Below are 24,914 nucleotides of genomic sequence, written 5' to 3'. Positions count from 1 at the left end.
CTTCAAAGTTGTAAAACAGGATAAGGGGCTACAAGTGGAACCCGTCACGAAGTTTCCATGATCACAAGATAAGGGTTATATAGTCATACAATTAGTATCAAAGATCAAGGCATCTGGGTTATAGGTCAGTGGGTTTCAGTGATTTCAGGTATTTCCTTTTGGCTATTCTACAACATACCAGAAAATAAGGAAAAGGGCATCTATATAATGATCCAGTCATCGTAACTGTTCACTCTTGATTTCTCGGTTCACACCCTCCCTGGCAGCCCCCTGCTGGGGAAGGACCTCACCTGGCGGGGGTCTGCCTGTCGTGGGTACCTGGGAGAGCAGCCCTGCCTGATGCCGTTGTTTGTTTCCCACTGTCCTCTCCCTGCCTCCTGCTCTAAACCGTGTCACGCTCCCAGGAAGGTGTGGGTTTGGGGGAGTCAAATAAAACTGAGTCCACTGCAGGGGATGGGAGCTACAGTGCTGGTTATCACGAAACAGGTAAGACAGTGGAGACCCAAATAGATTTGGTGACAGGAGCAGCACATCCCAGAGGGTTGAGACCAGCGGGGATGCTCACAAAGGTGAGGGAAGCAGGCGGAAACACCCAGAGACCCCAGGGCATGACGGGAAGAGCTGGCGATAAGCGAAGGCCGAAAACCAGACGGGGTAGCAGTCCTCCCTCGGCCCCTCAGACTGGGGAACACGGGATGCGCTTCCAGCGCCGGGGAGGAGACGGCGGTTTCGGCTGCCGCGGGCTGATGGCCGTTGGCTCTGCCGCCTTCATGGAGCAGGCAGGGTGGACTCGCTGCCACCTCGACCTGACACTGCAGGTCCCAACCAGGGATCCAGGAAGGCAGCCCTGGGGGCCATTTGATTTTTGGCCACCTGGTACCCATACCCCCTTGGGGGGCACACCTGGGTTTCTTTGAAGAGCCACCCTGTCCTTATATTTTCAGGGGTCCTGACTGAAGGGTGGGTGCAGGTCCCACAGCTGCAGCGACAGGCTCAGGGGTGGGCTCCCCAAGTTGGTGGAATCAGAGTGAGCCTGAGGACAGGGCCTGGAGGGGTGCAGCCCAGGGGCACCACAGGGAGCTCGAGAAAGAAGCCACCAGGAGAACAGAGACCAAGGCCAGAGTGTCCTGGGATGTCCCGGAGGACAGAACCCAGGCCTGCCTGAAGACTCCCCGGGGGTCCCCTCACTTACCAGGAGCTCATCAATTCCTTTTCTTGCTTAAGCCAGTTAAAATGGGGCAATAACTTGTAATAGGAAAACCTGATTGACATTGGAGCTGGGAGCTTTGTTAAGTATTCCATAAAGCCCAGAGGAAACCGGCTATGGAGGTGGCAGTGCAGGCCAGTGGGGGGGCCAGGGTTTCATCCTTTCAGTGCGGTGATGCCAGCTCGGCTGGCCCGGTGCTGAGGAACTCGGGCTGTTCTCTTACTGCTTAATTTGCACCATTTTCCTGATAGGCCGAAGGTTTCGGGGGAGAGCTGTGGAATTACTAAGGTGTCCTTGGTGGAGGCAAGGCCAGGAAGAATCTCTTACTGCTCTCAGAGCCCACAGCTCGTGCCCTGGAGGGTGTCAGCTTGCACATGTGTCTGTGGCTCTGCCGATGCCCCCTGTGCTCCCCCATCTCCCCACTCACCTGTTCACCTGCTCACCTGAGGATCAAGACTCTGCACCGCTTCCCCGCCTCTTTCTCCTTTTTGTGTTTCTAATATTTTGGCACTGTGCCCTGCAGCAAATGTGTGAGTGAATGAATGAATGAATGAATGAGCAGCAGGAACGAAAGCCAGGCAAGAACTGTTAGCAGCCGCTGGTGGAGCTCTGGGGTTGTCCTGGGGTCCTCAGCCACAGCTCATCCGGAGTCTCGTCATGGGCTTTGGTGCCCTGGACCCCGGGTCAGGGAGCTGTGCCCTCGCCTCGTGGGGAGCTCAGTGCCCCGTCTCCTTGGTAACCTGGGGAAGCCGCCCGTGCAGCTGCTCTGCCCTTGCTCATGGTGGAGGAGACGGTCTGCTGCAGGACCCTCGGGGGTGCACACAGTCCAGTCCTGGTGTCCGTGGGTGACGGGAGGAAGACAGGAGCTGGTGCCTGGGAGTGTCCAGGCGGCCAATGGGTGGAGAGTCCGAGAGGGCCTGGCACTGTGCCATCTCCTCTAGGGGAGGGGATGGGCGAATGCCAGGTCTCTTATGTCCAGAGTGGGCTGGGGCTGGGGTTCAGCGTGCTTGTTGGCACTAGTGGGACAGCAATGCATGATAAAGCAAAGCAAGGTCTGACCCCACACCCAGTGGTTTTTCCTCTTGCTGTAGGGGGACAGCAAGGCTGGGGGGTTGGCTCCAAAATTGGGGCACAAAGCTGCCTGTCCAGCCCCGCTGGCGGCTCTGCCTTGGGGGGAACTTGCTGCAGCCCCTTCCCCTCCCTGTCCCACCCCCCGGCCTGTGGAAACCCACTGTCACATCTTGTGTGTGTTTAAAGCTCTCTTGGGAAACAAATCATAAAATCAAACTCTTACTACCACTTAGGATCTCCCTGCTGCTTCACAAGTCTTTGTTTTTTACTGGGGGGGAAAAAAACAGAAAATACAAAGAAGAGAATATGAATTCATGTACATTACCTCCACTCAGCATTCACCATCATAAGGTCTTTGCATATTTGCTTTATTCTTACAAAAAAAGAAATCATGAATTTTCTTGTATGAAAGATGCATGCTTCTATAAAGAATTCAAACAGTACAGAAAAGTACACAAATGAAGGTAAAACAGACAAAACACTACAGTCCCACCTCCCAGAAATTAGCCACAGTAATATTAGGTGCGTGCAAATAGAAGGGATAAAAATATTTTATAAAAACAGGATCCTTCTCTTGATGCTATTTTTACTTTTTATAGCACATTGATAATTTTACTTGAAGCCAAAGGAATTGCTGAATTCCAAATAAATATTTTGTCATGCAATAAATAGTATTTTCAAAAGATCTCTTTAAGGTTAGAAATGTGTGAAAAACATGAGGAGGCTGGAGTCTGTAATGGTTTTTTTGTTTGTTTTGTTTTTGTTTTTTGCTTTTCAATTCAATAAATCTTTATTAAGTTCCCACAGGGTGCATTAATTTCTGATCTATAATTTACATAGGTAGAAAGTGTTACTTTAGCCCTTTTTAAAAAGCCAATTGCAACTTCCCTGTGTATTTCAAGTGAATCATTTTATGCAACTAAGGCTCAATTTGATGTTACCATAAGTACCAACAGTAGAAAACGGGAAAGTATAAACATTTTCCCTTCTACCAAAAAGGGTTTGGTGCCAGGAAAATCTTGGCCTGTTGGTCTAACAATAGCTGATCAAAAAAGGCCATAGAATCTGGGGAGGGAAAAAAAAAAAGTGTGCTTGGAAGCACCATCCTTTGAGGACTCAACCCAATAAGAGCAGCTGCCTGTAATAGGTTTTAACGTGGATTTTAACTCCATGTTCAGTTTTGATCTGGGGCTCTCTTGACTTTGGCAGATGTAGATGTTGACTTCCTCACAGCTCAAAAATTATACTGAGAGACCAAGAAAGGAGGTGGTCACAGCTTGTGGAAAAAAAATGCAAGAATAGAAGACACTATATGTAGCTGGATGCTAGACTAATAATTCTGAAGTTTCCTGGGAGTTATGCTAGCACTCTGAGCTAAAAAGGGGGCTGTAAGCATGCCCCTTTGAACAAAGCAGTTTAAGATGATAGATTCTCCAGTGCACCAACTGGATCTTCAAGAATAATTCTGGTATCTGTACCTAGTAATACAGAAGAAAAAGCAGCAAGGAGTAAGCGTCAAGTATATAGAACATAAAATGTTTGGCAGCCAATTCCCAGTTTGAGTCTTTTTCATCAGGAAAAGCACATTCTGGCTCAGTCCAGCGCTGCCTGATGGCTTCGTGAAGCAGGAGGCAACAGGGACTGTATGGAATCCTGGCTGTGCTCTTTCTTCTGTTAAACTCAAAATAAGGCTGTTTGAAGAATCCATATGACAGTAAACTGCGTGCCAGCGGCCTTTTCCCAGGATGTTGTTGCAAACAGTTGTGCTAAGCTGAAGAAGGCAGGAGAGAACACTTTTGAGGACAGTGTTCGCAGTCTGTCACTATTTACTGTGACACTGGACACGAGGACACGTTCTCCAATCCCAGAGTCTACACCCGATGTGGCGGTGACCGTGGCCACAGACTTCTCAGGCGGCGGAGGGGCCAGGCCCGCGCTCTAGACCCGCTCTCCTCCCGGGCTGCCTGTAAGGTTTTAACGTGAATTTTAACTCCACGTTTCAGTTTCGATCTGATTTTAACTCCACGTTTCAGTTTCGATCTGGGGCTCTCTTGACTTTGGCAGGTGTAGATGTTGATTTCCCCACAGCTTCCCTTTGCCAGACTCCCAATCCTGGGTTTTTGTAGGTTACATTATTTTTGTCTCATCATTGTCCAGGGTCCTTAAGCCTTTCTTTCTTGTCGGCCCTCGTTTCTACTACTTGGGCTGCTGGGTTTTCCTCTTTGTTTACCTTTCTTGTGGATTTAATCACCGGGGCCGCCAAGCTGAAGTGTGTCCCCCTTCTCACTTCCAACCAAGAGAGAAGGCCATTTGTAAACGGTAACTTTCTCCCCTCTGGATGTCTATTTATGTGTAAATAGCACCATAAAGAACATGAGGTGAAGAGAAATTACCCACAGCCCCCCCCACTGCCCCCACTCTGCCTATTAATCGTTTCCACTCTCAGTGGTTCCTTCTGCTCCTTGGAAGCTTTATACATAAGCAGCCTCTGTTGACACCCAGTGTTGTATCCGCCTTCGCTTTATTTGATCTTCACATGGCTGTTTTCCGTGACCATATAGTCTTCCTATGACTGGTATAATCGCTCAGCAAATGACAGCACCCTCATTAGCTTTCCAGCCCTCTGTGGTTGAACATTTAGGTCATTCCGAATGTCTCGTGGGTGGAGAGTAACACTGCAACAAAGGGTTTCTATAGTGTGAGAAAAAAACCTTCTGGTTCTTTATAAATTATGGGAACACAAGGTTTAAAATGACCCAGTAAACACGATTATTTTGTAATCAAACAACCAACACAGATATGGTCATAATTCTAACCACAATGAGGGAGAGTTTAGAAACTGCGACGTATCCAGGCAGAGCAGGAGGCCTGGGAAAGCGCGGGGTCAGGAGGAAGGGCCCGGGAAGGTCGACACGGCACCCACTGCACGGCCGGGAAGGGGACGCCGCAGCACAGGAGGGAGGCAGGGGGAGGCTGCCCTGGGCTGGAGGCCGGGATCCCAGGGCCAGAAATCCTCCCTCCAAGAGTTTGTGAGCCCCCGGCTCTTACTTTGGGTTTCCAAGTCCCTGGGTTTCTACATGCCACATGTTAATTTGTTCCTGAATTTTGGCCATTGCTTGCTCTATTAACCAGGACCCTGGGTAGCAAGTGACAGAAACCCAGTGCAAACCAGATTAAAATTAAAATAATAATAGGAAACATCCTGGCTCCTCTCCTCAAAAGGCCAGGGGTGGAAGCAACTTCAGCTCAAGTCGTGTCACCAGAAACTCTGAGTTCAGCCTCGTTGTGTTAGGGTGGCCAGATTTAGCAAATAAACATAGAAGACATCCAGTTAAGCTTGAATTTCAAATAAACAACAAATAACTTTTGTTAGCATAAGTATGTCCCAGATGTTGCCTGGGACATACTTACACTATAAAAGTTATTTGTGCTGAATCTGAAGTTCAGATTTAGCTGAGCATCCCGTATTTCCTCTGGCAGCCCTCCTTTTGTATTGCCCTCACTCTTCCCTCCTGGGAGAGCTTTCCCCGTGAGGGAACGTGGCTGCGGGCAGGGCCGGCTCACAGCATCTCGAGGTTCTGAATTGCCGGGGGAGGAGAGGGCATCCGGCTCCAGGCTCTGCCCAGCGCAGCCTGGGGAGGGGGCTTAGCTGGGTCCAGCGGGCTCTCTGTGATGACAACACTGGGGAGTGCCTGGAAAGCTTCACAACATCAGCTTCCCCCGAATTCCTAGATATGACAGTTGAGATTTTTATACCAACCTTTCCACAACCAAAAGCAGCAGTGCAGCCTCGAGGCAAGTGCTGAGTTCTTTTTCTGATTCTGTTTCTGCCCCAAAGTCCCTCCTTTTTTCTTAGGGGAGGGGGTACCAAATTACTTTATTAGAATGAGAGGTACAAATAAAAGAACTTGGTGGATGTTGGTAAAACTTACAGAAAAGGTAAAGGTAACCCCAGCATGCACTGCGGAGGTGACCACAGAAGTCACCCTGTGGTTTTAGGAAAGACGGGGAGCCACAGGGCTTAGCTCTCGTCACTGCTGTTTCCCAGCGTGTGCTTGTCAAGGAGGTGCCCTGCCAAGCCTGCATCCGGGGCCCCCATCTTGCACAAGTTGGTTACGTCGTCTCCCAATTCCTCAACAGATTTCCTCTGCTCATTCAGGTGATGGGTCTCGGTGAAGTCACACCAGTGGGGTTGTTTTTGTCTGTGGCCAGTTTGTGCAGTTCCAGGAGTGACTGAGTCACCCTTTTATCCAAGTGTGGTGCACACTCCATTGCATTCAGCCCGCTCTCCCAGTCATCTCATTCTGGTTTCTTGATATCCTGAGGGAAGACTTGGCCACCTCACTGGTTCTGCAGCTTCAGAAATTTCTCAGCACAGACCCTCTCCTCATGAGACTGGTGAAGAAAACATTTGGCAAAGTTCTTCAAAGCCACATTGTCATGGTCAAAGTAGCAGGACACTGACAGGTGGACCTAAGAGGCATGGAGCGCCACGCTGATCCTGCGGTTGATGGCGGCCTCTGGGTCCTGAGTGTAGTTCAGGCACACCTGCCACGGGGACGTGGTCGTCATGGCGGGTGGCTGGGGAGAAGTGGCAGCCCGCGGCGCTAGAGCGGTGGCCGAGGGCTGCTCAGAGTGGTCGGTGGGGAAACCACAGCGACTCTCCACGAAGATGCCTGGCCCCCAAAGCCCCCCTTGATGCAACATCTGGCCGGGCCCATCTCTGGTCCATCACTGCGTGAAAGAGGACGGGGCTGCCCCTGCCCCCAAGGCCCAGCTGCTCCTGAAAGGGGAAGATGCAGGACCCAGAACCCCACGGACCCCTGTGGCCTGAGAGCACATGAAGAGCTTCAGAACTTTTCATTGAATGCCTCCCGTTACCATAAGCAAGGGCAGGCCAAGTTACTAGAAATAACCATTTTAGCAGTTGTTCTCCTGTGTTCTGGAGTACGGAATACCCACCTGTAATGGTTAGGTTCATGTGTCAACTTGGCCAGGTGACCCAGCTGTCTGGTCAAGCAAACACTGGCCTAACAATTGCTGTGAGGACGTCTGTGGCTGGTTAATAAACCAACAGGCTGGTTTATTAAATCATCAGTCAATGGACTGCAGCTGTGACTGATGACTCATCAAAGGGTGTGCCTTCCACAATGAGAGAATGCGATTGGCTGGATTTAATCCAATTTATCAGTTGAAGACTTATAAGCAAGACAGATACAGGATCTTCACTTCTTCTTCGGCTGCCCGGTGAAGCATTTCCTGAGGAGTTCATCGAAGTTGCCAGTTCGTTTCCTGAGGAGTTCATCAGACATCTTCCTTGGAGTTGACAGTTTGTTGACGGCTCTACAGAAATTTGGGCTCATGCACACCCACAGTTGCATGAGTCACTTTTACAATTTGATAATCAGTGACACCTCTCATTACTTCTGTTTCCCTAGAGAACCCTAACTAATACACCACCGAAAGTTTTTCTAATCATGAAGTTATTTTAGAAGCAAGTACTCTCCAAAGAAATCCAAGCCAAGGCCATATTGACAAATAGATTTTTGCAGGCTTCTGCCGGAGCAGCCCTGGTGTTTGAGGACAGAGTTCGAAGGAGGTGGATGGGAGGGAAACGGCCGGGGAGCGTCCTTGTGCACTCAGAGATAAGCATGGATTTTAACGCTGGACTCGGCTCCCCCAGAGCCACCTGCTGAAGTGACTCTGAGCACCTCAAACCTTCCGAGGCCACCGCAGGCCACCCCAGCGCCCGTTCTTAGCCGCACTTTGATTCCTTACAAACATTACAACGTAATGTAACGTGCGGCTGTGGGGGGGGTTTCACGAGATCCCAAGAGGCAGTGTAGGGGACCGGGGGAGAGGGAGGGTGCGGTGGCCCGTCCCTCACGTGCACACATCATTCTGAGCTGGCTCGGACGAGGGGCCCTCTGGGAGCTGACGCAGACACTGTGTGGGTCACCTCAGCTAACAAGGGTCCCAGGTGACAAGGAGGCAGAGTTCTGGGGCGAGGTCCACCCCCGCATCCTCTCTGAGGGCCAGGCCCACACGCCTGCCCCTGGCGCAGCCTCCCCTCCCACCACCACCCCAGGGACAGTGACTCTTTCAGAAAATAGGCTGCAGTTCCCATAGAAGGGACTCCTTTCTCCCCGCTCCCTCTCCATCACAGTCTTCCCAGCAAGTGCTCAGTGCCAGGGGTGCCTGTCCCTCCTTCCTGAAGACCCCCAGAGCTCCCCTGGCAGCTCCCCCAGGGACGCCCCATCACCTGGCAGGGAGGCGGCCCGGGCCCCAACCGCAGCTGGCCGCAGGCCTGGAGGAAGACGCGGGTGTGGCAGGGGCGTGCGCTGAGCTCATGAAGCAGCAGACGGAGAGGCCGTGCTCCAGCGCCTGTGCTCCTGAATGGTAGATTCCAGAAATGCGCTCATTGCCCCAGGGAGGTGACTGAACACTTCTGTGCCAGGTGTACCCAGTGCACGAGGCTTTGCAGTTCATCGTTCATTCATTCAGCAAACACTTATCCACATTGAACTCTGGAGAGAAACAGGGATCACCCACAGGCCCTGGCTCCTTGGAGCTTATAGTTTGCTGGGTTGGGGGGAGGTATAGTGGCCTTTGCAATGATCTTCCCAGCACCCCTCTCCTCCTCTGGCTACAGCTCCCACCCCACCTCCAGGGGGCAGACCCCAAGGCTGGGCCCATGGGAGACCCATCCCCTGGCCACAGTGAGGCCCGGTGAGCAATGGGGATGCAGTGGGCCACTCGGACCTTCTGCGTGTCTTCTATTGACCTGCTAGCTCCTCCCTCCACCCTTCTCCACCCTGGTCTGTGCCCCAGGAAGCTGGGCTGCAGCAACCTGCCCCCTTGGCTTCCAGTGGATTCAGCCACTAGAGTGTGGGTCAGTAGAGTGAGAAGGACCTGGGGCAATTTACTTCCCCAGCTCTGCAGGGTGGCCTCAGCCGGCTGCATCCAGAAGGAAGGTCACCTTCCGGTGCGGGCAGCCCTCTTCCCCATGCATGACTCCATCCTTTAGGGTTCCAGCACCTTCCCCTCCCACTGGCCCTGGAGGTGGGAGCAGGACCCCCACTGGGCAGCAGCCTCAGGGGCTGTATCACCCCGTGGTTTCCCTGCCTTGTCCGTGCCTCTGTAATAGACCTTTTCTGAACGCTCCTCACGTCATCCTAATTTGTGGGCACCGTCTGTTGTCACGGAACTGGACTCACACACCTTCCCTGGGACTTCTCTCCCTGGAGCTGGTGGAAAAAAATCATTTCACCCCTTCACTTTAGAGCCATTTGTGTGTTTGCCTGGGGTGTCGGCAGATTCCTGCCTGCCGGGAAAGCGGGTCCCACAGAACGAAGCCAATGAGACAAGAGCACGAGGGGCCCTCGACTCCAGTAACTCTGGGGGCTCATGCCACCCTTGCCTGCCCCCAGTTACGTGAACCAATCCACCTTTATTTTCCAACTTATTCTAACTTGAATTGGATTTTTGTCATTCACAACCAGAGTCCTGGGTAATACCAAGGACAGACATGAGACTCTGAAGTATAATACGGTATTAGACGTACAACATAGAGGGCAGGATGGAGGCTCAGCTCCGAGGGCTTCCTGGAGGAAGAGGTGCTGCATTATGTTTTGAGCAATGGTAGACGCCTGTTCTAGTTTGCTAATGCTGCTGGAATGTAAAACAGCAGATCGGCTTTTATAAAGGGGGTTTATTTGGTTACAAAGTTACAGTTTTAAGGCCATAAAGTGTCCAAGGTAACACATCAGCAATCGGGTACCTTCACTGGAGGATGGCCAATGGCGTCCAGAAAACCTCTGTTAGCTGGGAAGGCACGTGGCTGGCGTCTGCTCCAAAGTTCTGGTTTCAAAATGGCTTTCTCCCAGGACATTCCTCTCTAGGCTGCAGTTCCTCAAAAATATCACTCTTAGTTGCTCTTGGGGTATTTGCCCTCTCTTAGCTTCTCTGGAGCAAGAGTGCTTTCAACGGCCATCTTCAAACTGTCTCTCATCTGCAGCTCCTGTGCTTTCTTCAAAGTGTCCCTCTTGGCTGTAGCAAGTTCGCTCCTTCTGTCTGAGCCTGTATATAGTGCTGAATGGGTGGGGTCACACTTCCATGGAAATTATCCAATTAGAGTCACCACCCACAGTTGGGTGGGGCACATCTCCACGGAAACACTCAAAGGATTCCAATCTCATCAGCACTAAAACTTCTGCCCCACAAGATTGCATCAAAGAACATGGCTTTTTCTGGGGGACATAACACATTCAAACCAGCACAACGCCGTCCAGGAGAAGGGGATGGGGGTGAAAGAGGGGAAACCTGGGCAGGGGGCCAGAAGCAACCTGAGTTCAGGACCAGGGAGAAGGGAGCTCAAGGTCGGTGGCAGTGGATGTTCTCCTGGGTCAGCCCCAGCTTCTCCAGCCGGACCCCTCACAGAGAGTGGACGGGCGCGGAGCCACAGGGCAAGCAAGGCTTTTGCTCCTCAAACAACAGCTGTACTAAAAAATGTGATTTTTATGCTGAAACAAAACTGGAGAAGAATGCAAAATTCCACCTCTTTCAAGTAGAAAGCACAAGATTTCAAGGTTATTCCCACGTGAGGGGGTTGGAGGGTTTGGAGGAAAAGTTTGAAAGTCACTCCATGGACAATGGGGAGTCATCAAAGGGTTTTGAATAGGGGAGGGGTCCAGTGAACACAGCTACCAAACCGTCTACCACTAGACTCATTCATTCATTCATGCGTGCATGCATTCATTCATTCTACAAGTACCTACTGAGTGCCAGGCGCTGTTCCAGGTAGGTGCCAGGGACGCAACCATGAACAGGAGCGACAATGACCTGCTTTTTCCACACCAAACTGTAGTCAAAACTTCCCCATGAGGATGCAAAATGAGACGAAATAGTTTCAGTGGCTGAGAGATTTCAAGTGGAGTCGAGAGGTCACTCTGGTGGACATTCTTATGCACTATATAGATAACACCTCTTAGGCTTTAATGTATTGGAATAGCTAGAAGTAAATACCTGAAACTACCAAACTCCAACCCAGCAGTCTGGACTCCTGAAGACAATTATATAATAATGTAGATTACAAGGGGTGACAGTGTGATTGTGAAGACCTTGTGGGTCACACCCCCTTTATCTAGTGTATGGATGAGTAGAAAAATGGGGATAAAAACTAAAGGACAAATGAGGTGGGATGGGGGATGATTTGGGTGTTCTTTTTTCACTTTTATTTTTTATTCTTGTTCTGGTTCTTTCTGATGTAAGGAAAATGTTCAGAGATAGATTGTGGTGATGAATGCATAACTATGTTATCATACTGTGGACAGTGGATTGTATACCATGGATGATTGTATGGTGTGTGAATGTATTTCAATAAAACTGAATTTAATAATAAAAAAAAAAAACTTCCCCATGAGCTGGGCATACACTCCCTGGTACACAGTTGGCACTCAGTAAGTGCTTGCTGACCGAGTCGGCAACTGAATCGGCAGTGGTTTGCCATGGCCCCATCAAAGGAAAGTCTGCGCTGCACCGTGTGTGTTGTGTTGTGTGGGAGCCTCCTTCCCATGTGTTTCCCATCAGCAGCCGAGGCCGCTGCCATCCTTGTGCCCGGCGCTGGCCGGCTCCCAGACGGGGCTCCCTGGTGTGGCTCCCAGGCCCGGCTCCCAGCACAGGGTGACTCTGCCACTAGGAGCTTTGGTTTCCTCCTCTGGAAACTGAGGTTAAACCCTGGGGCGCCAGGCCTGTGTCTTAGACAAGATGCCCCAAACCCAACATGTACTCCGGAAATGATGGTCTAGCAGGAGAGCTGAGCACCCTGCAAGGAGCATGCTTGGGTGTCTCGAATGTTGGGAGAGGAGCAGAGTACTGGGGGGGTGGGGTGGTGTAAGTGGTGCTGCTGAGTGGGGGGCAGGGAGTCAGGAAAGATTGCCATCAAGTTGATGGTCACAAATCAGGTATTCGGTCTATGCTTATGGACTGGCTTCACAAGACTCCAGGTTTTTATAGACTCCCTACTGAGATACAGAGCACCCTGTATCGGGATAAACCAGCAACAGTACAGAAAGGACTCTTCCCCAGGACTCCCAGTCTGGAGGGGGAAATAGACAAGAACCCAGGAGATCACTACCTAGCAAGTTCAGACCCTGGAATGCATCATGGAAGGCTTCCTGGAGGAAGGGATGCTTCAGCTGAATGTTGACCGATGAAGAGAGCTGTGCTGTGTGACCTAGGGCCAGCCTCTTCCCCTCTCTGGTCCTCAGTCTCAGCATCCACAGCCAAGGAGGCTGGAGTGCGCCTCTCTCAGATCTGGTGGGCTCCAATAGGATGTAATTTCCAAGGTGCTCACTGCTCACAGTGGGGGCAGGCTGGAGAATCAACTCCTCCTTAATGACCAGGGAGCCCTTTGAAAGCTCAGTTACTTCTCAGAGGGCTCTTTTAACTGTGGGAATCACAGCATGTGCAGGCAGATTTACAGCAAAGCTGCACAGCCCCCAGCCCAGCCCCAGGGGGCCTGTTCCGCCTGGCTTCCTCCTCATTCGCTTTGCTGCCCTGCTCTGCACAACTGCATGCTCCACCTCCCCCGGCTGGAGCCCAGAGTTTCCCCTGAGCCTTGGCTGCAGCTCCCTGTGCCCTCCCGGCCGCCCTGTGAGACAAGCATGCCCCAGCTGAGCTGCGGGAGCCCCTCCCCTCCCCTCCGCTTCCCTTCTCAGGGCCTCCCCTGCCCTGACTGAGAGGCAGGTTGACAATCACAGAGACTGCCCTTGCTTTAGGCATGGACTGCAAAGCATCTCCCAGATGCAACTCCCAGACAGAGCTCAGCCCAATCTTGGTGAGTGCCAGCTGTCTGGGTGGTCTGGTATCAGAATGAAATCCAGAGGCCAGAAGGAGCCCGGGTTCAAATTGCCACCAATTTCCGGAAAGTTCCTTCTGGAGCTCCAGACAAACCCACTGGTTGAGTGGGGGGAAAACAGACCCCTCACTTAAACCAGATGTCAGCATCTGTCCTGAGCCAGCCAGCCTCAGGAGAGGATAGGCCCTCTGCTTCCTCCTCTCCACATCGTAACTCTGCAGACGGGGTCAGCCACCACCCAGCCTGCGCCAGGCAAAAAAGACGCTGCGCAAAGGAAGCCACTTCTTAGCTGGCACCTAAAAATATTTACTTGTGATTTTTCTTTAAATAGAAAGGAAATTCAACTTGCTCCACCCAGGTCTCCTCTTCCTGGGTTCTGCAAGGGCACCCTGGGGACCTCACACAGACACTGAGCTGTGTGGCCTCGGGAGACAGAGCAGTGATGGGTGCAGAATGGGAGGGGGCTGGGGAAGGGCGGGAGGGGGCTGACTGGCACTCGGCCAACCCAATACTGCAAGCCACCACCCAGAGATGGTCCTTGATCAAAGCTCTGGAAATCTCTGTGGCCCAAATAAATCAGAGGACAAGGACTCAGGGCTTGTGCAACAAAAGATTACAAGAAACATACAAATCAATAGGAAATGATGGCCCATGATAAAGCATCAGCAATCATCAGCAAGGAATACCAGACCTTGGACATACCAGACAAAGACTTTTAAAAAGTTATCTTAAATATATAAACAGAACTAAAGGAAAACACAGACAAAGAACTAAAGGAAATCAGGAAAATGATAGATGAACAAAAAGAGAGTATCAATAAAGAGATAGAAATCATAAGAAGGAATCAGAGCTGAAGATCCCAACAATAGAAAAAACAATTTCCTAGAGGAATTCAATAGCAATTGAAGCTGGCAGATGAAAATAATCAGTGAACTTGCAGAAAAATCAGTTGAAATGATTCAATCTGAGAAGCAGAAAGAAAAAAGGATGAAAAAAAGTGACCAGAGCCTGAGGAAACTGTGGGATGCCATCAGACATACCAATATATGTATATGGGAGTCCCAAAAGGAGAAAACACAGAAAAAATATTCAAAGAAATCATGACTGAAAAACTTCCCCAAATTAATGAAAGACATATTTACACATGTCCAAGAAGCTCAATGAATTCCACACAAGATAAATCTAAATAGACCCACACTGAGGCACATTTTAAGAGTTAAATGTCAAAGAGAAAGAGTGAATCCTGAAAGCCACAATAGAGAAGCAACATGTCATGTGTAAAGGAGCCTCAATAAGGTTAAGTCTGATTTCTCATCAGAAACCATGGAGGCAAGAATGCAGTGGGTGACATACTTAAAGTGCTAAAAGCGAAAAAAAAAAGTCAACCAAGAGTTTTTGTGTCTGTCAAAACCGTCTTTCAAAAATGAGGGACAGAGTAAGACAACCAGACAAACAAAAACTGAGGGAGTTGTTCTGGTTTGCTAATGCTGCCATCATGCAAAATACCAGAAATGGATTGGCTTTTATAAAGGGGGTTTATTTAGCTACACAGTTACAGTCTTAAGGCCATAAAGTGTCCAGGGTAATGCATCAACAATCGGGTACCTTCACTGGAGAATGTCAATGGTGTCCAAAAAACCTCTGTTAGCTGGGAAGGCATGTGGCTGGTGTCTGCTCTGGAGTTCTGGTTCCAAAATGTCTTTCTCCCAGACATTCCTCTCTAGGCTGCAGCAGCGTCTGGGACTGTGTGGCTCTTTTTAAAGTACTCCAGTGATCCAATAATGATCTACGCTGAATGGGTGGAGCCACACCTCCAAGGAAACATTCAGTCAAGAGATCACACCCTAATCGAAGGTGTCACTCACAGTTGGGTGGGTCACATCTCCATGGAAACACTGAATCACAAGTTTCCAAACTAATCAACACCAATACGTCTGCCCCCACAAGATTGCATCAAAGATAATGGTGTTTTGGGGGACATAATGCATCCAAATTGGCACAGGAGTTTATCTTCTCTAGAGCAGACCTATAGGAAAAACTAAAGGGAGTTCTTCAGATTAAAGGAATATATTGAAGCTGCATGAAAAAATAAAGATGTCCAGTAAAGGTAGCAAAACAGGAAAATATAAATGCCAGTAGTATTGCAGTTTTGGTTTGTAGTACCATTTTCTCCTTCTTACAGGATCTAAAATGAAAATACCCAAGAAGTAGTGATAAATCTCTGTTTTTTGATTCATCATATATAAATATATAAATTATGAAAAAAACAACTTAAAGGTGGGGAGGATGGAGGGGTACAGGAGTATAGTTTTGTATGCTATTGAAGTTAAGTGAGTATCAAATAACATGAGATTGTTATAGATTTAGTATGTTAAATTTAAGCCCCATGGTAACCACAAAGAAAATAGTGGGAAATATGCACAGAAGGAAATGAGAAGGGATTATAAAGGGTTCACTGTAAAAGATCAACTATATACAAAAATATGCAGTAATGGAAGAATGAAGAGACATAAAATGTATGAGACTTACAAAACCCAAGTAGTAAGCTGGAAAAAGTGAGTCCAGAATTATCAATAGGTACTTTAAGTGTAAATGGATTAAATTCTCAAGTCAAAATGTAGAGGTCAGCAGAATGGATAAAAAAGCGTTACCCTACTATATGCTGTTTTCAAAAGACTCACCTTAAGTTCAAAGACACAAGTAAATTGAAAGTGAAAGAATGAAAAAAAGAATATTCCATGCAAAGAGTATCCAAAAGAGAGCATGGGTATCTATACTAATATCAAACAAGATAGACTTTAAGTTACAAACTGCTAAAAGGAACAAAGAACCCTGTATATTGACTAAAGGGTCACTTCATCAAGAAAATATAGCAATTATAAAACTGTATCCACCTAACAACAAAGCCTCAAAATAGATAAAGCAAATGTCAATAGATTTAACAGGAGAAATATACAGTTCTATACTGATAGTAGAAGACTTCAGTACAGCACTTACAATAATGGATAGACCTCTACACAATTAATAAGGAAATAGAAAAATACTATAAACCAACTAGATCTAACAGACAGATAGAACATTTCATCTAACAACAGTAGAATACACATTATTCTCAAGTGCATATGGATTATTCTCTATGAAAGATCATATGTTAAATCACAGAACAAGTCTCAATGAATTTAAAAAGATTTCAATCATGAGAGGTAACTTCCTCAGCCACAATGGAATAAAACCAGAAATCAATAATAGAGAGAAAACAGGAAAATTCACAAATATGTGGAAATTAAACAACACATTCTTAATCAGTCAATGGGTCAACAAAGAAATCACAAGGAAAATTAGGAAATATCTTGAGATAAATGAAAATGAAAACACAAAAATACCAAAACTTATGGGATACTGCAAAGGTAGTGCTGAGATGAAAATTTATAGCTCTAAATACTTACGTTAAAAAAGTAAAAGGTCTCAAACCAGTAACACATATCCTTGCACCTAGAGGAACTAAAAAAAAAAAAAAACGAAACACTAAACTACTAAACTAAACCCAAAGTAAGCAGAAGGATGGAAATCATAAAGATTAGAGAGGAGATAAATGAAATAGAAAATTAAAAAACGATAAAGAGAATCAATGAAATTTAAAAATTGGTTCTTGAAAGTTCAATAAAATTGACAAACCTTTAGCTAGATTGGTGAGAGACAGAGAGAAAGAGAGAGAGAGAGAGAGGAGAGGGAGAGGATTCAAATAACAAAATTCAAAAATGAAAGGAGGGCATTACTGCCAATCTTAAAGAGTTATAAAAGAATACTATGAACTTATAATATGCCAACAAATTAGACAACTTAAATGAAATGGACAATTTCCCAGAAATATACAAATTACTTAGACTGCCTGTCACAGCCCAAATGGGCCTTTGCTACCAAGAGGCCAAAGAAGATGCCAGACATGTTCAGAGGCATGAACTTTCTATTCAGGGCTTACTTACAAGGAAATGGAAGTCCGTCACATTGCCTGGATTCAGGAGCATTGGCTGGATTCAGGAGCGGCTCTGAATGGCGGCAGACTCAGAGCTCAACATTGAAATAGTCCACCCTTTGGGGGGCTGAGCCAGCTGGTTATAAGGGCTCGACATTCCAATGGGCATGAGAGCATAAGGCTGGAGTGGGGGTCTTGTGATATAAGGAGGGATCAATTGTAGTCAACAGGGAAGAGGGGAGGATTGTAGATTATCTTGTAGTTAATAGTACCTCAGGGAGTTTCAGGGAGGAGGTAAGCTATAGATTACACTTAGCACCAGAGGCCTGATTCTACAAGGAGAATAGGTCACACCTTAACTGACCCAGGTCACACAAGCTGCTGTGTGCAGTCTTCAAGGCTCTTGGGGAAGGCCCTGGGCCCAGGGCTCCCACAATGTCTCAGGAAAAAATAGAAGATCTCAACAGACTTATCACAAGTAATGAAATTGAATCAGTAATCAAAATCCTCCCAACAACAACAAAAAAATCCAGGACCAGATAGCTTCACTGGTGAATTTTACCAAACATTCAAAGAAGAATTAATATCAACCCTTCTCAAACTCTTCCTAAAAATTGAAGAAAAGGGAAGACTTCCTAATTCTTTCTGTGTGGCCAGCATCACCCAAATAATAAAACCAGATAAAGATATCACAAGAAAAGAAAATTAGAGACCAAGCTCCCTTATGAATATAGATGTAAAAATCCTCAACAAAATGCTAGCAAATCAAATCCAATGGCACATTTAAAGGATTATGCACCATGATCAAGTGAGATTTATCCCAGGAATGTAAACTTGGTTCAAAATAAATCGATATAATTGTATTAGTTAGGGATCTCTAGGGAAACAGAACCAGGAGTTACATGTAATATGAGATTTTATAAAAGTGTCTCATGCAACTGTGGGGATGCACAAGACCAAATTCCATAGAGCAGGTAGCAAGCTGGCAACTCCAATGAAGATCTTTGATGAACTCCTCAGGAGAGGCTGGCTGGCTGAAAAAGAAGTGAAAGTTCTTTCTCTTCTCCCTTAAAAGAATTCAACTGATTGGATTTAATCCAGCTGATTGAATTTTATCATTGCAAAAGACACTCCCTTCTTGATGTAATCAGCCACAGATGCAATCAGTTGACTGAAGATTTCATAAACCGGCCTTCTGGTTTATTAACCAGCCACAAATGTCCTTGCAGTAACAGAAAACCACATGATCATCTCAATTGATGCAGAAAAGGCATTTGACAAAGTCCAGCACCCATTCTTGATAAAAACACTCAGAAAACTAGGAAAATAAGGAAACTTCCTCAACATGATAGCATATATGAAAAACCCATAGTTAATATCATACTTAAAGGTGAAAGACTGAAAACTTCCTGTCTAAGACTAGGAACAAGACAAAGATGTCAGCTTTCTCCACTGCTATTCAACATTGTAGTGGAAGTGCTAGCCAGAGCAATTAGGCAAGAAAAAGAAATAAAAGGCATCCATGTTGCAAAGGAAGAATGTAACTATCCCTATTCACAGATGATGTGATTCTATATATAGAAAATTGCAAAAAAAAAAATGTCTACAAGAGAGTTGCTAGAGCTAATTGATGAATTTAGCAAAATGGCAGGGTACAAAATCAACACACAAAAATCAGTGGTGTTTCTATACACCAGCAATGAACAATCTGAAAAGGAAACCAAGAAAACAATTCCATTTACCATAGCAACTAAAAGAATCATATATCTAGGAATAAATTTAACCAAAGATGTGAAGGACTTGTACATGGAAAACTTTAAAATATTGCTAAAAAGAAATCTAGGAAGACCTAAATAAATGGAAGACTGAAAGACTAACTATTGTTAAGATGTCAGTTCTACCCAAATAGATTTACAGATTCAATGCAATCCCAACAAAATTTGCAGCTCTGTTAAACTTAGACAAGGAGAATGGCCTCTATTTTTGGTAGGAAACACAGAAAACATTTGGGGGCAATGAGGCATCATGTCAGAACTCTCAAATCGTTCAAGAAAAAAGTTCTTTACACTATACTTGCAACTTTTCTGTAAGCTTCAGACCATTTAAAAATTAAAAAAATATATTAATAAAGGTAGAGAGTCATTATGGAAGTTATCACATGTGCTGATTTGGATGTATTGTGTCCCCCAAAATGCCATGTTCTTTAATGCAATCTTGTGTGGGCAGACGCATTAGTGTTGATTAGGTTGGAATCTTTGGATTAAGTTGTTTCCATGGAGATGTGACCCACCCAACTGTAGGTGATAACTCTGATTGAATTATATCCATGGAGGTGTGGCCCTGCCCATCCAGTGTGGGTCTTGATTTAATCACTGGAGTCCTTTAAAAATGCTGGCCCAGAAGCTAGCTGGCTTAGCTCAGAGATGCTTGGAGTTGTAGACCCTGATGTTGGCTGCAGCCTAGAGAGACCTTTTGAAGACAGCCGTTGAAAGCCGAAACTGACAGTGTGGAGAAAGCCATTTTGAAACCAGAACCCTGGAGCAGACACCAGCCATGTATGTGTCTTCCCAGCTGACAGGTTTTCCAGATGCCATCGGTGTTCTTCAGCGAAGGTGCCCTACTGTTGATGCCTTTGTTTGGACACTTTTGTGGCCTTAGGACGATAACTTTGTAACCAAATAACCCCCCTTTATAAAAGCTAATCCATTTCTCATATTTTGCATAAGAACAGCATTAGCAAACTGGAACATCACATCTACCCTTTGCCACAGCATCCTGCTAGGTGGTGGAGGCTCCAGGTTCTGGGTCCTGAGTTCACCGTGGAGTGTGAGCAAAAAATAAACTGTGGCCATTTGAAACCTCTTAGCTTTGGGGGATGCTTGTTACCAAACATAACCTCATCTCTCCTGACAGATACAGAGATTATCCTCAAATGTCTGGTCATCCTTAGATATCCATTTGCATTTAAAAGTGAGCCTGAAAAGGCAGATTGGAAACTCAGTGTGTACGTGTGGGGGGTTGTTTTGGTGTCCTTGGCTGCTCAAGCATACACCACACAATGGGTGGGCTTGAACAACAGGAATTTATTAGCTCACAGTTTTGAGGCCAAAAGAAAGGCCAAATCAAGCTGTCATGAAGGTGGTGCTTCCTTCTTGAAGGCTGGAGTTCTAGGGCTGGCTGCCAGCAATCCTTGGTCCTTGGCTCCTCCATGACACGGTGGCCTCTCCGGCCTCTCCATTCCCTTCTGGGTTCCATTGAATGTCAGCTTCTCACTACTCCCTGTGACTTTCTCTTTGTCTGAATTTCATTCTGCTTGTAAAGGACTCCAGTAATAGGATTAAGATCATCCCGACTGAGGTGGGCCACACCTTAACCTCATTAAATTTCTTACTTACAGTGGGTTCACACCCGAAGGAATGGATTAAGTTAAGAACATGTTTTTCCAGGGTTCGTACAGCTTCAAACCACCACAGGTGGCATGCACTGTAGGGTCATCTCTTGTTTGTCAAGTGCCCTTCAAATGTCACCTTCTGCAGTCTTTGCTCTTGGACAGGTCCATTTTCCTAGAAAAGATTCCTCTCTTACCTGTGAGGCAAAAGTTTGGCTTCTGGTGCTTCCGGAGCTGAAGCAGGGGAAGGGGGCAGGGATCCCCGGTTCAGGGTGCAGACTCAGGCTTCATCCCCTTCTTTTCAGAAAGATGCTCCCCTCTCCCCTCTGTCTGCTGTCTCTCAGCCCAGCTCCCCCCAGGCTGGGTGGGGACTAGCCTGGCTGCACCTGGTCGGGGAGGGAATCTGTGGGTCCAGCTCCTTCAGGAGCATTTTCAAGCCCTTCACTTCCCACACCCCCATTCACAGGGACCCATGCCTCCAACCTCACCAGGTTCCATACCGAGCTCTGCAGGGTGCATGGCTTCCCCCGCCGGCACTTTCTCTGCTCTGCTGAACCAGCGACCACTTGGTCCCTCATCTGTCGTCTTCTCCTCTCCCATCCTTTTGTCCTTATTCATTTATACTTGACAAATTCATTTTAATGAAATTTTGGGAGGGCAATACATATGGGTGATTGGTCCGCCGTGCTTAACTAGAAGTCCCCTTTTGGAAATGTTCTGCTGTGGCGATGACCAGACAATAACTGGACTGAGAGCCAGTGCGAGGCAGCAGAAGGAGGAGAGAGAGGAGCGTTAGGAGGGAACATCCTCGAGCCGGTCTCCACCAGGCACCGCTGCCTGCCTGCTCGGCTGTTCGGGGAAGACACACACGCTGCGACTCAGGGAGAGGAAATTATCCACCGGCTAAAGCTTGTCCCCGTGGATGTTAACCAACCTGCACCTCTGGGCAGCCAAGCATGGGTGCCAGCCAGGGTCTCACAGTCTCCCAAGCCTCAGAGTCATCAAGGAAGCCCCAGAATGAGAGGTTGGAGGTTAGAGGAATGCACAGGTGAGTGCTAACAGGTAACACCTATGGGAAGCCGGCTGGTACACCTGCAGAGACAGCTGGGCCAGGAGGCGGGCAAAGCAAAGGAGTGTGCAACCACACCCACCACGTGTGGACTATTCTCATCCCCATCTTACATATGAGGAACCCAAAGCAGAGAGAGGGTAGGTGACTCTCCCAGGGTCACACAGCAAGTCCCGGTTGAGCTGGGCTCTGACCCCAGCAGGTGATGCCTGAGTCCACCCTGCCACACCACCTTCCCACCAGTTTTAGTTTTTTTGTCATTTTGTGATCAAATTTATTTTTTGTTAAAATTCCGTTTACTTTGTTATACTGTAATTTACAAGAGACTGACAAGTAAACTAGGTCTTTTACATTCACCGCACATTCTTTCAAATTGCCACAGTTGTTAGAAAAACATTAAAATCCATGTGTTGGGTTCTCATTTCCATGTGCACCAAAGTTCCTCGTGATGCTACAGGTGCTGGCAAGAGTTAAGTTCATTAAAAGGAGTGGACTTGTGATGGCTTGAAGCTGTGTGCACCCCAGAAAAGATATGTTCTTAAAGCTAATCCCTTCCTGTGGGTGGAGACCTATCATCGGTGGGACCTTTCAATTAGGTTATTTCAGTTGAGGTGTGTCCCGGGAGGGTCTTAATCCTCTTACTGGAGCCCTTTGTAAGAGAAGAAATTCAGAGAAGCTGAGAGAGAAAAGCCAGAGAAGCTGAGAGAGAAGGACACACAGAAAACAGAGAAGCTGAGGGAGAAGCAGCCAGAAGCTGACGGCAGTGAAACCCAGGAGAGAAGAGACACAGATGTTGGCATGTAGCAGAGCTGTCCCAGATCGCCAGTGGCCAGTCTTCAGGGGGAAAGCATCGCATGTTGATGCCTAGATTCAGACATTTTCATGGCCTCAGAACCCTAAACTTGTAAGTTAATAATCCCCATTGTAAAAGCCAAACCATTTCCAATATATTGCATTTTGGCAACTTTAGCAAACTAAAACAGGACTAGACTCTGTTTCGCAAAATTAGCAATTATCCTCCTCCCACCACACACTTTGCAGACGATGATGAAGCTCTGATGAAACCCACCTTACAACAGTGCCCAGGAAGGAGAGTCAGCCTCTATCCTGAACTCAGAGGACAAGCGAGACGTGGATTCGTGGCTGAGGACAGCAGGGCCCTACAGCAGGGATCCCAAACGCCCTGCCCGAGTGGCTGCAGCACTGCAGACTACACAGGGCCACGTGGGAAAATGAGGCACAGGGATGGAGGGGCTGCCAGCAAAGCAGCTGACCAGCGTGATTTGACTACAGGGGTTGGCATGTTTTAGGAGGGACAAGAAGTTAAAGAAGACGGTTTGTGACAGGAAGGCTCCCACAATGTCCAGCTTCCAGGACCGACAGGAGGACAGCTGCATTCGGACAGAGAGAGTTGACAAAAAACCTTACCCAGCTATTGTTGCCTTTTTGTAAGGACCAAAATTTAAAAAGGCCCATGGACCTTCTGTGAGAGCACATGGAAAGGGTGGAGTCTCCTCTCCAAGTCAGCACCCCACCCCCACCTCCACCCAAAGTATATTTATTTCAACATGAAAAGAGCAAAACTTCATCCCTGCATCCTATTGTGTAAGCTGTGAGGAATCGAGACCATTTGCACAGCTTCCAAGCTGCAATTTCAGAAAACAGTCATTTCAGAAACAGGGCTCCAAAGAAGTGCTAAACATCCACTTTTCTACACAGCCTACAACACTATTAAGATTGATTTCTTAATTTCTTTTTCTAACACATGCCTGAAAATTGTATAGCGTTTATTATAAATCAGAAACCATCATCTCCATTTTTGCTAGGTTTGATGAAGAAAAATACTTGAAATTTAAAATACGAAAATCCAATAAAAACAGGAAATTTTTAAAAGGGATTTTTCCTTCGGGGTACACAACTAAAAATTGGCCTGTGACTTTACCCCCTCACTAATAGATGTTGTCAAATTTGTCTGTAAGATAGTGACCATCAGAAATAAAGTGTTATAAATACATTCAGAGTTCACATCCCAGATTTATTAGACTACCAAAAATTTTAGAATGAATTTTACTTTGGGAGTCTGTTTGCTTATGGTCCTAAAATAAAAATTTGTAGGACTGATTTAAAGAACAGAAAGATAATAAAAGGCTATATATATAGGTCCATGACTTGACATTTATGAAACATCCCAGCTAGTATTATGTTGCAGTCCATTTGCCCATTAATGATATTACTCTGATAATTATTAAAATCCAGGTATATACATATATAGAAAATATTTTCTCCTGCATTCTTGCTGAAGATAGATACAGTACTTTGGAGATATTGTACATCAGTATGTTCCTTTGTTCATATATATACACCAGTGTGTGACCCTTTGTCGTAGCACTACATGCATTTTACATACAGCTACAGAAATACATGCACATACATATATATATATATACACACACATGGTTGGGAGCCTGTGCACGTGTGTACAAAGTCATAAACACATGTCTGGAAAACGTCAATTCTGCAGGATACTGGTCCATTTCTTCTTCTCCCGAGGCTGGCTGCATCTGCTCCCCTCCCTGAACTTTGACTACGGAAACAGATTGATATCGTCTCTGACCCTACCGGGGACTCATCGTTGGGTCCCAAAGGGCCTCTCTTGGTCTTGGCTGATTGGAATAATGCTGGGTCTTCATCAGTTTTGTAGTCTGCTGGCTCAACTTGACTTCAATCTGCAGTAGTTATATGGACAATTTTGACAGTTGTCCATGTGTTAGGATCTAAACCGTGTACATTGTCTATTGTCCCTGAGTCTGGTTTGTGCCATGGTCCAATTTTAATGAAGAAATCATCGTCATGTATTCATTTGTTACAATCGTTCTACGGTAGGGATATGTGTTCCTGGCTTTTCCACAAAACACCAAGGATCATCCTCACGATTGCTGGAACTTTGCTCTTTAGGTGACGACATTTTGTGTGTATGCTGTCCCTTTTCTCCATCCTTCTCAAGAGGTTCAGTTTTGAAGACTTCAACTCCTTCTCCACCACCGGTTTCATTCGTACTAGCTTCGGCCACAGACTAGAGCTATCAACTTGATACTCCTGAACAGAACATGTCCAAACCACATGGAATTCCTTCATCAGCACCATCTTCCCGAAATCTCCTCCACAGCTGCCACCACTACCACTTCTCCGCCAACTTTTTGTACAACAGAACTAATTTTTTTAAATGGGCCCTATTTAAAAAAGTCTGGGGACTACGCTTGGGCTCCCGCGCGGGAAGGAGGAAGCCGAGGTGACTTAGGAATTTGCTTGGGGTCAGTGGCACCGGGAGAGACTTTAAACGTTTCTGCT

General features: G+C 46.9%; 2 pseudogenes; both read right to left on the bottom strand.

Moving 5' to 3' along the window:
- Positions 1–6,299: 6,299 nt before the first annotated feature.
- LOC119514726 lies at positions 6,300–6,985 on the bottom strand (annotated as a pseudogene).
- Positions 6,986–7,009: 24 nt separating this feature from the next.
- Positions 7,010–24,710, bottom strand: LOC119514716 (annotated as a pseudogene).
- Positions 24,711–24,914: the final 204 nt, after the last annotated feature.

This window comes from Choloepus didactylus, chromosome 2 (genome assembly GCF_015220235.1).
Source record: "Choloepus didactylus isolate mChoDid1 chromosome 2, mChoDid1.pri, whole genome shotgun sequence".
In the NCBI taxonomy this organism is placed as follows: domain Eukaryota; kingdom Metazoa; phylum Chordata; class Mammalia; order Pilosa; family Megalonychidae; genus Choloepus; species Choloepus didactylus.
This window is presented reverse-complemented; position numbering and strand designations above follow the sequence as displayed.